This window comes from Euprymna scolopes, chromosome 46, assembly GCF_053919585.1.
Source record: "Euprymna scolopes isolate OS-2025 chromosome 46, ASM5391958v1, whole genome shotgun sequence".
NCBI lineage: Eukaryota > Metazoa > Mollusca > Cephalopoda > Sepiida > Sepiolidae > Euprymna > Euprymna scolopes.
Genome location: NC_136527.1, coordinates 79,763,374 through 79,774,487, shown reverse-complemented (window position 1 = coordinate 79,774,487; position 11,114 = coordinate 79,763,374). Strand labels below are relative to the sequence as shown.

General features: G+C 33.7%; 1 long non-coding RNA gene across 1 annotated transcript in view; it reads right to left on the bottom strand.

Moving 5' to 3' along the window:
* Positions 1–528: 528 nt before the first annotated feature.
* The window catches only part of LOC145271127 (uncharacterized), a 30,521-nt gene continuing 19,935 nt past the window's right edge, over positions 529–11,114 (bottom strand). The window contains exon 2 of the long non-coding RNA XR_013865701.1: positions 529–4,107. This is a non-coding gene — a long non-coding RNA (uncharacterized LOC145271127). The remainder of the gene's footprint in view (positions 4,108–11,114) is intronic.

The window sequence follows — 11,114 nt, the reverse complement described above, 5'->3', positions numbered from 1 at the left end:
ATCATTTTTTAATTATAACGTTGTACTAAGTTGAACACGAAATTTGTGGCCACTATGAAAAAAATGGCAACTCTCTCTTATGTGACCTGAATATACGTGCAAGAACAGGGTTTAAAAAAGGAAGATTTCTTACCCCATCGTCCCTCATCCCTCTCTCATCTATGTATTTCCCTCCTCCCTCTCTCATCTATGTATCTTCCCTCTCTCATCTATGTATCTCCTACCTTCTATCATCCGTGTATGTATTCATTTATTCATCATGGCCACAAATTTCGTGTTCAGTTTAGTACAAGGATATACTTGAAAACTGAACACCCATGTGAAAGGTTATAACATTGGTTTTGCAATTTTTCATAATCTGAAACTTAAGTAATCGATGATATTAAGTCCGTCTAGATATGAAGAAGAAAATGGGACATAAGTCGTGTTACACCGATAGAAAGAATGCCACTTGATTGCATAATGAAATTGGCGTCATTTTATAAATAAAATCAAATATTGAAATTGACAATATTAGACAACAGAATATTATTTATTAAATAATTTTATTAAATACAGGCATTTTTTAAAAAATGATTTTAGCAGATTTGATCTTTTTTATTGAATCACTTCCGCGTAATTTTATAAATAAAAATTTGGTAGAGTCTGCAAAGATTGACTCTTCCAATTTTGATCTCTTAGCTGCCAAATTCTCACCAAAAATCTGATTAAAAAGCTTGCTGTATGTCTGAATACCCTTTATGTAAAATATCACATTTTTAGACCCAAAATTAGCTGAAAAGTTTGCTAGAGACCGGAAGGGTCCATCCTTTTAAACTTTGTCCCTTTTACAGTAAAATTCTCACCAAAAACAAACGATTAAAACGCTTGCCCTATGTATACAGGCATAGTCACACATAAACAATTTCACTTTTATAGATATAGATTTGTTGACGTTAGTCAATTGAAAATAGCTGAAAACCATACTATTAAATTAAAAAAACTGAATTTCACTAAACGTATCAAACGTTTCATGAGGTTAACGCTGGTAAACAAAGGGATATTCCAATCATTGTAGGTGAGTTATTGTATAATTAGTGATTAGGCCCACAAACAACTTAAATATATGAATGGTATTTGTCGGAGGGGGGGAAATTAAGTGTAATATTTTATGTTCACATTGTCTGAGTAAATTCAGGTTTAAGGAAAAATGTAAAAAACTAATCCATTGCTAAACACTTATGTATAATAAAAGTGCCACAAACCGATCAAACAAGAACTAAAAATATAAAAAAGACCACAAATTTCATAGGAGATTTTCTAGCCTATGCGTTATCATGTTTGTAACTAATATTTATCAACTGTAAAGCAAAGACAAACTACATATAATGTATTTTATCTACAAAAAGTTGTGGTACAGTTCGATTGTGAAAATTATATCTGATTTATAATATTGTGTGTGGCAATTTTATTTATGTAGACAGATGGCCAATAAATAATGCAACATTCATAAGAAAAGAGAGCAACAATGTTCTTCATTTCAGGTTTATTTTTATTACTTTATACTTAGTTTCGGTTTTTTATTTTACTTTTAGTACTGACAAATACACGGGGGCTGCCTCGTCAAGCTTACACTTGATTCCCTTATGATGTAAACTTATCGAGAGGCTTTATAATAATAGAAGCTGTTCCGTTGATGGCCGCTCTTTGTATTTCATTACAACTTGGTCTTTCAGCGATTGCTTCTAAGTATTTTTGAAGATATTTTTTTATTAATCCAGATGCTCCAATATTTTGTTATCGTTTCTTATTCAGCTCTATTAAGGTCACAATCATTTGGGACTGTAACATTAACAATGATCGTAGTTTTTCAGACTTGTTCCATATTAAAATATATGGCATTATGGCCTTGTTTTTATGTATATGCCGCCAGTATATCTTTATAACAGCATATGGTAACTTTTTATTTTCATGTTATCTGCAATGGTTAATGTTTCCAAATATTGCTTTTCTATCGTAGTTCTCATATGAGTCAGTAAAGTTGATTTTACAGAACAATATCCACAGACTTAACAAGAATACGGGGTTTCTCTGGTGTCAGTTCTCATATCTATCACTAACGATGATTTCCCGTGTGAGTTCTCATATGTTTCACCAACGATGATTTATCAGAACAAGAATATCCACAACCTTCACATGCATATGGCTTTTCCCCAGTGTGAGTTCTTATATGTTTCACTAACGATGATTTTACAGAACAAGAATATCCACAAACTTCACATGAATGCGGCTTTTCCCCAGTGTGAGTTCTCATATGTACCACTAACGATGATTTTACAGAACAAGAATATCCACAAACTTCACATGAATGTGGCTTTTCTCCAGTGTGAGATCTCATATGTTTCACTAACGATGATTTCAATGAACAAGAATATTCACAAACTTCACACGCATGTGGCTTTTCCCCAGTGTGAGTTCTCATATGTTTAACTAACGATGATTTCATAGAACAAGAATATCTACAAACTTCACATGAATATGGTTTTTCCCCAGTGTGAGTTCTCATGTGTCTCACTAACTTTGATTTTACAGAAAAAGAATATCCACACACTTCACAGGAATATGGTCTTTCCCCAGTATGAGTTCTCATATGTTCTACTAAATATGATTTTTTAGAACAAGAATATCCACAAACTTCACAGGAATGTGGCCTTTCTCCAGTGTGAGTTCTCATATGTATCACTAAATTTGATATTACAGAACAAGCATATCCACAAACTTCACATGAATATGGCTTTTCCCCAGTGTGAGTTCTCATATGTCTCACTAACTTTGATTTTACAGAACAAGAATATCCACAAACTTCACATGAATATGGCCTTTCGCCAGTGTGAGTTCTTACATGTTTCACTAACGATGATTTTACAGAACAAGAATATTCACAAAATTCACATGAATATGGTTTTTCCCCAGTGTGTGTTCTCATATGTATCACTAACTTAGACTTTACAGAAAATGCGTACCCACAAACTTCACATATATGTTGCTTTATCCCAGTGTGAGTTCTGATATGTTCAACTAACGATGATTTTCTAGAACAGGAATACCCACAAAATTCACATGCATATGGCTTTTCCCCAGTGTGAGTTCTCATATGTATCTCTAAATTTGATTTTTCAGAACACGAATATACACAAAACTTACATAAATGTGGCTTTTCCCCAGTGTGAGTTCTCATATGTTTCACTAAAGAAGATTTCACCGAACAAGTATATCCACAAACTTCACATGAATATGGCTTTTCCCCAGTGTGAGTTCTCATATGTTTCACTAACGATGATTTTACTGAACAAGAATATTCACAAACTTCGCATGAATGTGGCTTTTCCCCAGTGTGAGTTCTCATATGTCTTACTAACTTTGATTTTACAGAACAAGAATATCCACAAACTTCACATGTATGAGATGTCGCTGTAGTCTTTGGAATAGGGTAATACATGTTATCGAATATTGTTTCACACCAGGGTGAGTAATCCTATTAAAGTTACGATAATTTTATAAAACAAAAAAGTTTATACATTTTACATGAAACATACCCTTCTCTATTTATTCCAAATTTACAAATCAGTTAGTTTACGCTGGAGATGAATCATCTCATAATATGCCAAACATTAAAATAATAGTTTTTTGAATGCTGAGTTCTCTGTAAGTTAATTTGTTTTTTCCAGAGTGTGTTCATATATATCTAAGTAAACTTTATTTTGAAGAAGTTGAATATTCACACATACCCCGAAATATGTGTTTCTAATAAAATCACACACTTAATAAAAATGTGATTTTCCCAGTAGTTTGATTTCTCATAAGACAAATTTTGATTTGATATCTTATTAGTTTTTGATTTATTTGAAAATTAAACAGATATTTCATGATTAAAACTAATATTACCTTCAAGATGTGTTAAGTTTTCACAACTATTTCATGAGATTCGTAAATAGTATTGCCCAGTAAAAGATGTTTTCCCACAAATGTCGCTGTAGTCTTCCGAATAAGGTAATACTGTTCATCGAATAATTTTTAAAGAAAAGCATATTCCATTAAAATTCAATCATGGGGTTCAATCAGGAACATCTGCAAAAAATGAAATTAAATATTTTAGTATTTGCTTTGATGTATTAGTATTGTTTACTGTGTATTTTATTGGATTTAAGTCAACACCCCTTGATTAATTTCATCCAAACATTCATAAGTGTCACGTTAAAAATAAATATTTTCTAATTTTACACAGAAACACTCGATACAGGTGTTGCTTAGAATATAATCTAGTTTGAAAGAACATCTGGAGGTTTTTTTGGATGTAGATCACAATGTGCTACTATCAAACCAATGTCTAAATATGTTTGTTTTGCATCCAAAACTTTAATTAGGTTGAAAATCCTACAGTGAAATTCTATACATTTTAATTTTTTAATTATTATTCCTTTTTGTTATTTTCTTATATATTTGTAATTTTTTTTAAATTTTGTCGATCCTATGATTCTATCAAGCTATCCTTGAGAAAATATTACTATTAACCTAGTTTATCTGAATATAAACATTATTTGTAACAATATAATTTTTACTAAGAAGGTTGTAAATGTTTCAAGTCTCTTTCAACACAAAATATTTTTAGTTTAATAATTATCAAGTACATGAAGAAATAATTTAAGATCGTTACAAAGACTTCATAAAAAGGTGAGTTTTATAAACACGACAAAAAATTCATTTTTCTGAGAGTATCCTAGACGTCTTCAAAGATTACATAAGATTGTTCATTGAGTATTATTGCCACATATGAGCTGGTGTAACTACCATAACTAATCCCGTCTTAAATAACGTTCAAGAAGATTCTCAAATCTAATTATCTAAGCCCAACATAAAACCTGCACCCTCTGTCCCACTCTCAAAATGTTTAATCCCTATACCCGGTTTTCAAATAATTTAATAGAATGTCTTCTGATGAATGTATATTAACTGTACTCCCTGGACGTACATACTTAGACATTATCCAACAAGCAGAAAAATCCTGCCCTTTTCCATGTTTGTATTTCTATATAGCAGAAATCCTTTTACTCTTATAGTTGTCTTCCTCAGTGTGCAAGACTTTGGAATTCCCTTTCTGTCTTCTGCTTCCCGGACTGTACAGAAATGCAGTAATTTAAATGTAATATATATGATTAAAATTATTCATTAGTTACAGATGTTTAACTTATAAACTTTTTAATGTTTGATTTTTAAATATTAGTAAAACAAAACATTTAAACTACTATAAACATTTAATCTAACCATATTATTTTAGGTTTTATGTAAACATTAAGATTACATTAGAATATGCATTGAGCTGGTGAAACAATAATAATATAATATAATAGCTTTTGCAACTATGATAACAAACTCAGTCTTAGATAAGATTAAAAAAAGAATCTCAAATCTCTCTGTCCCACTTTCACAATGTTGAATCCCTGTAGCACATTTTTCAAGTAATTTATGGAATCTACTTGGATGAATATATAGTAACTTGACCCCGACATCTTCTACTTAATCCGACACGCATCAAAACCTTGCCCCCTTCTTGTTAATATTCCTATATACCTGAAAGCATTTACTCTTGTATTTGTCTCCCTCAGTCTGTTAGACTTTGGAATTCCCTTCTTGTTTTCTGCTTCCTTTACTGTAGAGAAATGCAGTATTTTAAATGTAATATGTACTGACATTCATCAACTCGTTTCTTAGTAATAATCCTAAATATTAGTCCTTTACATCCAGCTGGTAATTTGCCTTGTTTGGGATGAAAATGTTTGAAAAAACATATTTAATGTTTTATTTCCAGATATCTGTTCACCCTTAATTCATATGAACATAAAGATATTTTTAATCACAATCATTTTACTTTACATGTTGTATATGTTGTCTTTAAATATGATTAAGACTTCAGATTTTAATCACTATAAACAGATAATACATATTAAATCAAACAATATTATTATATAATATCCGTGTATTTTTGGTTCCAAATAGTTGCATCTTATGTCCGACTGGTGTTGTGACTTGTTTGGGGTGAAAAACAGAAACAATATTCATTCACTCATATGCACTCTCCGCTTATCTCGGCATTGTTTCCACTCGTTCTGGGCTTCTCCTTGCCACTGGACTCAAGCAGTGCCGATTAAGGATGTGTGTGGTTGGAGATTGCGCAACTCTTGTCTCACAATTACACGCACTACTAAAGTTATCCCTAAAAGGTATCTTTTGTCTTTCAAGACTGAACAAAAGCATATATATATATATATATATATATATAATGGGTTAATAAATTCCAACGAAAGAAAGATGTATATTTAAATAAGGGAGTAGTCACCAACAATGTGTATTTTTTAACATTGTTTTATTATTCCGTGTCTTGGTTTTTCATTGAGAATTATTTTTGGATCATTGTAATAATGTTTTTAAGTCATTGAAATTGTTTATGCGCGTTTCAAACGGTCTGTGATGTGTCTTAGTCAGAAATTATTTTCAAATGTGTAAAGATGGCAATTTTCATTTTCGTAGTTAGTTTGTAGTTTTTCCAAGGGTGGAGGCTTGTAAGTGTTTATTATACATTGGTATGCTGTATTTTTATTGCTTTTTTATTTGGTTTGTCCAGGGAGATTTTGACCTCGCTGTAGTCAGTAGCTATCTCTTTCTGCTAATGTGTGTTTCTTTTCCTTTAGGGTGGGGTAGGGTGTGTGTATGTGTGTGTGTGTGCGTGTTTATGTGTGTGTGTGTGTGTGCGCGTGTGTGTGTGCGTGTGTGTGTTTGCTTTTATTGGTTTGGGTATGTGTATATTGTTTTATAGTATTTTGGGGTTATTTGCTTCCTTTGGAAGGCGGCTGTGGTCTGAGGTCGTTACTAATGTGTATGTGTGGGGAGGGGGGACTGGCTATTCTGAAGTAAGGGTAGGGGTGCTTTCATTCTATTTTGATATTTATTTTTTGGATTCTTGGATTTTAGTATTGTGATTTTTCGTTTTAGTCTTATATTATGTTTTTTTAGAAAGAAGGATGTATTTAAAATAGGGGATTTTTAATGTTTCTATTTATTTGTCTCCCCATGTGGGTATGGCCAGACCCAGGATCGGTTCCTAGTGTGGGGAAGATTTTGTTTCCCCAGAGGGGGGGGGGGTGGAGGGGGGTAGGTATGGGAGGGGGATAATAGAAGGGAAGATAGTCGTTTCAGTCATGAGGGGGTTCTCCTCCCCTGACTGAGGAGGGAGCGAGGTGTTGGAACAGATATTATACTATGGTTCTAGGTGTCTCCTAGTGTTGTTGGTTTCGAGATTAAGTAGGGTTGGTATTGTTCAGTGTGTTGTATTAGAGATAGGGGTGTTAAGTCTGTGTGTGGTTGTCACATACTCCACATCGCGGTTTGTTGCATTTTGTAACTCCTTTTGTAGTATGTGGGACGAGTTTTGAGGAAGTTAGGATGTGTTTTAAGTTTTTGGGTTGGCGTTTGCTTTTTATTATTTTTGTTGTTTTAAGTATGTTGTTTAGTTTGTCGTTCTGATTGAGGAGGATAAGGTTTTTGTTATCTGTGTGAATAGTTCTGGGTTGTTTGTGTTGTGTGTAGAGACGTATGCTAGAATTTGTTCTTTGTATTGTTCTTTTGGGGTTCTTAGTTGGTCCATTGGAATTTTTTCAGCCAGTTCAATACCTTTCTGTATTAGTGGTAGTGGGTATCCTCTTTTCCACAGTGTTATTTGTAGTTCATTCAGTCTAGTTGAACGGAGGTGTCTGTCTGTTACTATGGTGCAGACTCTACGTGCTAGGGAGTAGGGTATTGATTTAGACAGTTTTTAGGATGGTGGCTTTTGAAGTGGAGGTATTGTTGAGTGTCTGGGGGTTTGTGGTAGATGTCGGTGATTATGTTGTTGTTTTTTATTGTTACTAGGATGTCTAGGAAAGGTAGTTCTGTGGGGCTTTGTTCTAGTGTGAAGTTTATTTTTGGGTGTAGATTTTGTAGCAAAGTGTGGAGTTCTTTGATATCCCCCCATGAGCTTCTCCAGAGGATAAAGCAGTCGTCTAGGTATCTTTTCCAAGATTTTATGAAGAGTGTTTTTATATTGTGCCCGTACTTTTGCTCTATCCTTTCATAAAGGGTCTCTTCTAGGAAGGCGAGTGTAAGGGTGGCATATGTCGGTGCCATTTTGGTACTCATTGCTGTGCCTAGTATTTGGATGTAGTTGTCTTTATTGAATTGGAAGGAGTTGTTATTGAGGATTATGTCGATGCTATCAATCACGAATTGTTTATTGAATCTTGGGTGTAAAGTCTGTGTATGTTTGTCAATCCAATATGCGATAGCTTCTTTTCCTAGATTGTGTGGGATATTGCTATATAGGCTGCTAACATCGAATGTGGCTAGTATAGTCCCATCGTCTACTGTTTGTGGTAGGGAGCTAAGGAAGTGTGTGTTATCTCTTACAAAACTTCTGACTAGATTGGTGAAGGGCTGTAATAGTATATCTATTAGGTTGCTAAGTCTGCTTGTTGGGCATGATGGTCCTGCTACTATGGGTCTGAATGTGAGGTCGTTGGGGTTTGGGGTGCTTATGTATTCTGACTTTTGTATGTTGATGGCATGTCTTGCCTGGTTAGATGTGTGTATTTTGGGTAGCCCATAGAAGATGTTTGTTTTTGTTGTGAAGTTTGTAAGGAAGTCTTTTTCTTTTTTAGTTAATGTACTATTGTATGTTGTGCAGAGTTTTGTTATTTTAGATATGGTTGTGTCGTCTATGTTAGAGCTAATTGGTTTGTAATAATTTTCGTTCCCTAGTGATTCTGAAATTTTTGTTTTATAGAAGTTCTTATTCATTATAACTACTGCACTACCTTTGTCTGCTTCCTTTATAACTAAGTTGTTATTGTGTTGGATTTTTTTAAGTGCTTGATTTTGTTTTCGTGTTAGATTACTGGTGGGGTTTTCTTTTTGTTGGGGTTGAGGCTCCAGAGTGTTTCAAAGAAGGTATTTAGTTCTTTTGTGTTGTTATGTTTGTTGGGGAAGTATGTTGATTTGTTCTTAACTAGAGAGTCGTCTGTTGTGTTATCACTGTCGTTAAGTATATCTGAGTCTAAATTTGCGTTCAAATTCTTTGAGGTCTTTCTTTAACTCTGCTATGTTACTTCTGGGAGTTGGGCAGAATTTGAGGCCTAGTTTTAGTACTTCAATTTCGTCCTTTGTAAGCGTCTCTGTAGATAGGTTGATGACTTTGGGTTTTTGTTGTCTAGTCTGGTGTTGTCATTTTGTAAGGGATTCCTAAAAAATGATTGTGAGGGTCGTTAGTTTCGTTGATTCGGTTGGGAGGTTAGTTGTGTCGTTTTGTGGGGATGCATGGGTTATGATGGTACCTGGAGTATTCGGATTGGTTGTGTTTGTGTGGGGGGTATTTTTGGGGTCGGTTTTGTACTGTGGGATACTGGGGGTGGGTGTTGTAAAGATTGTTTTGTATTGGGTGGTATCTATAGGGATGGTTTAGTTCCATTGGGTTGTTACGGTGGGGGTTGATAAGTAGGGGTTTTTTGGCGGTTTGTGTGGGTGGGGTGGGGTAAGAGATAGTGGGTTCTTGGCTGAGTTGGGTGACGTGGTTGGTAGTAACTATTTTCGTATTGTTGTGGGAGGTTGTATCTTTTAGTGTTGTCATGTGGTAGTGGGTTGTCGGTTGTTGATATGTTGCTTTTTGGAGCATTTTGGTAGTAGTATTTGTGTTTGTATGATGTCTGTGTTCTTGTGTGGATGTGTGGTGTTCTATATGGGAGTTTTGGTTGAGTTTGTTGGTGGGGCTGGGTGTATGGTATGAATATGTTCCGGTCGTTTCGTTGTGTGTGTTTGGGTCTGTTGTGTGGGTATGTTTGAGAGTGATGTGTGTCTCGTTTCTTACCTTTGTTTTGGAATCTCTCCAGCTGTTGGAATCGGGTATGTTTCGGTTTTTGGTAGGTTTGACTGGTCATGTTCGTACTTGTTCGTTTTTTTTCTTTTTCTTGAAGATTCTTTAGCCAGGTTATCTTCCTTTCGATAATTCTTTTGGATTTTTCCTCCTCCTCTCTGTATTCAGACTCCCAAAGTCCAATAAGGAATTGGTGGGTCTCTTTGGGGCATAGTTTTCTGATGTCGGTGAGTATTTTATCGTCGATTTTGGCGTACTCCTCTGTGAGGTGTATCTTTCTGTCCTCCTGTATTTCGATTTCAGCTTGTAGTTTTGATATGTTTAGGGCTTTTTTAATTTTTTTCTGCTGCTTTGTGTCTTGTGGTGTGACTTTTTCTCGGAATTTGTTTGGGATAAACTGCTCCTCCATGGTTAAAAATGTCCTGTAGGTTAGGGCGGTGTCGCTACATTTGACTGCACAGTAGTAGGCCATTTTTCTCTTTTTAATAAGAGTTTTCCATGTTTGGACGTTTTTTTCCTTTGTTTCCGGATATGTGGTTCCTTTAGATGTTCTAAATTTTCTTGTTGCTTTTTTAGGAGACCTACAATTTCGTCAATATATATACTAGCGCATTCATTAAGGAGTCCATAGGGAACAAACTAACACAAGGTCCCTTTAATATAATATTAGAGATATATAACATTTTAGATTAGTTTATAAAGAGTATCTCTAAATAATGAATAAAAAAATATATTTAAGATTTCAAAATGGAGGTTAACTTTAATATAATAGCAGAGGAATATAAAATTTTAGAGTAGTTTATAAAAAAGTATCCATAAATAATGAATAAAAAACTATATATAAAATATATTTAAGATTTCAAAATGGAGGTCAACTTTAATATAATAGTAGCGATATATAAAATTTTAGATTAGTTTATCAAAAGTATCCAATATTAATGAAAAAAAAATATATTTCAGATTTCAAAATGGAGGTCAACTTTATTATAATAGTAGAGATATATAACACTTTAATATAATAGAGGAATATAAAATTTTGGATTAGTTTATAAAAATTATCCATAAATAATGAATAAAAAAATATATTTAAGATTTCAAAATGGAGGTCAACTTTTATATAACAGAAGAGATGTATACCATTTTAGATTAGTTTAAAAAATATCCATAAATAATGAACAAA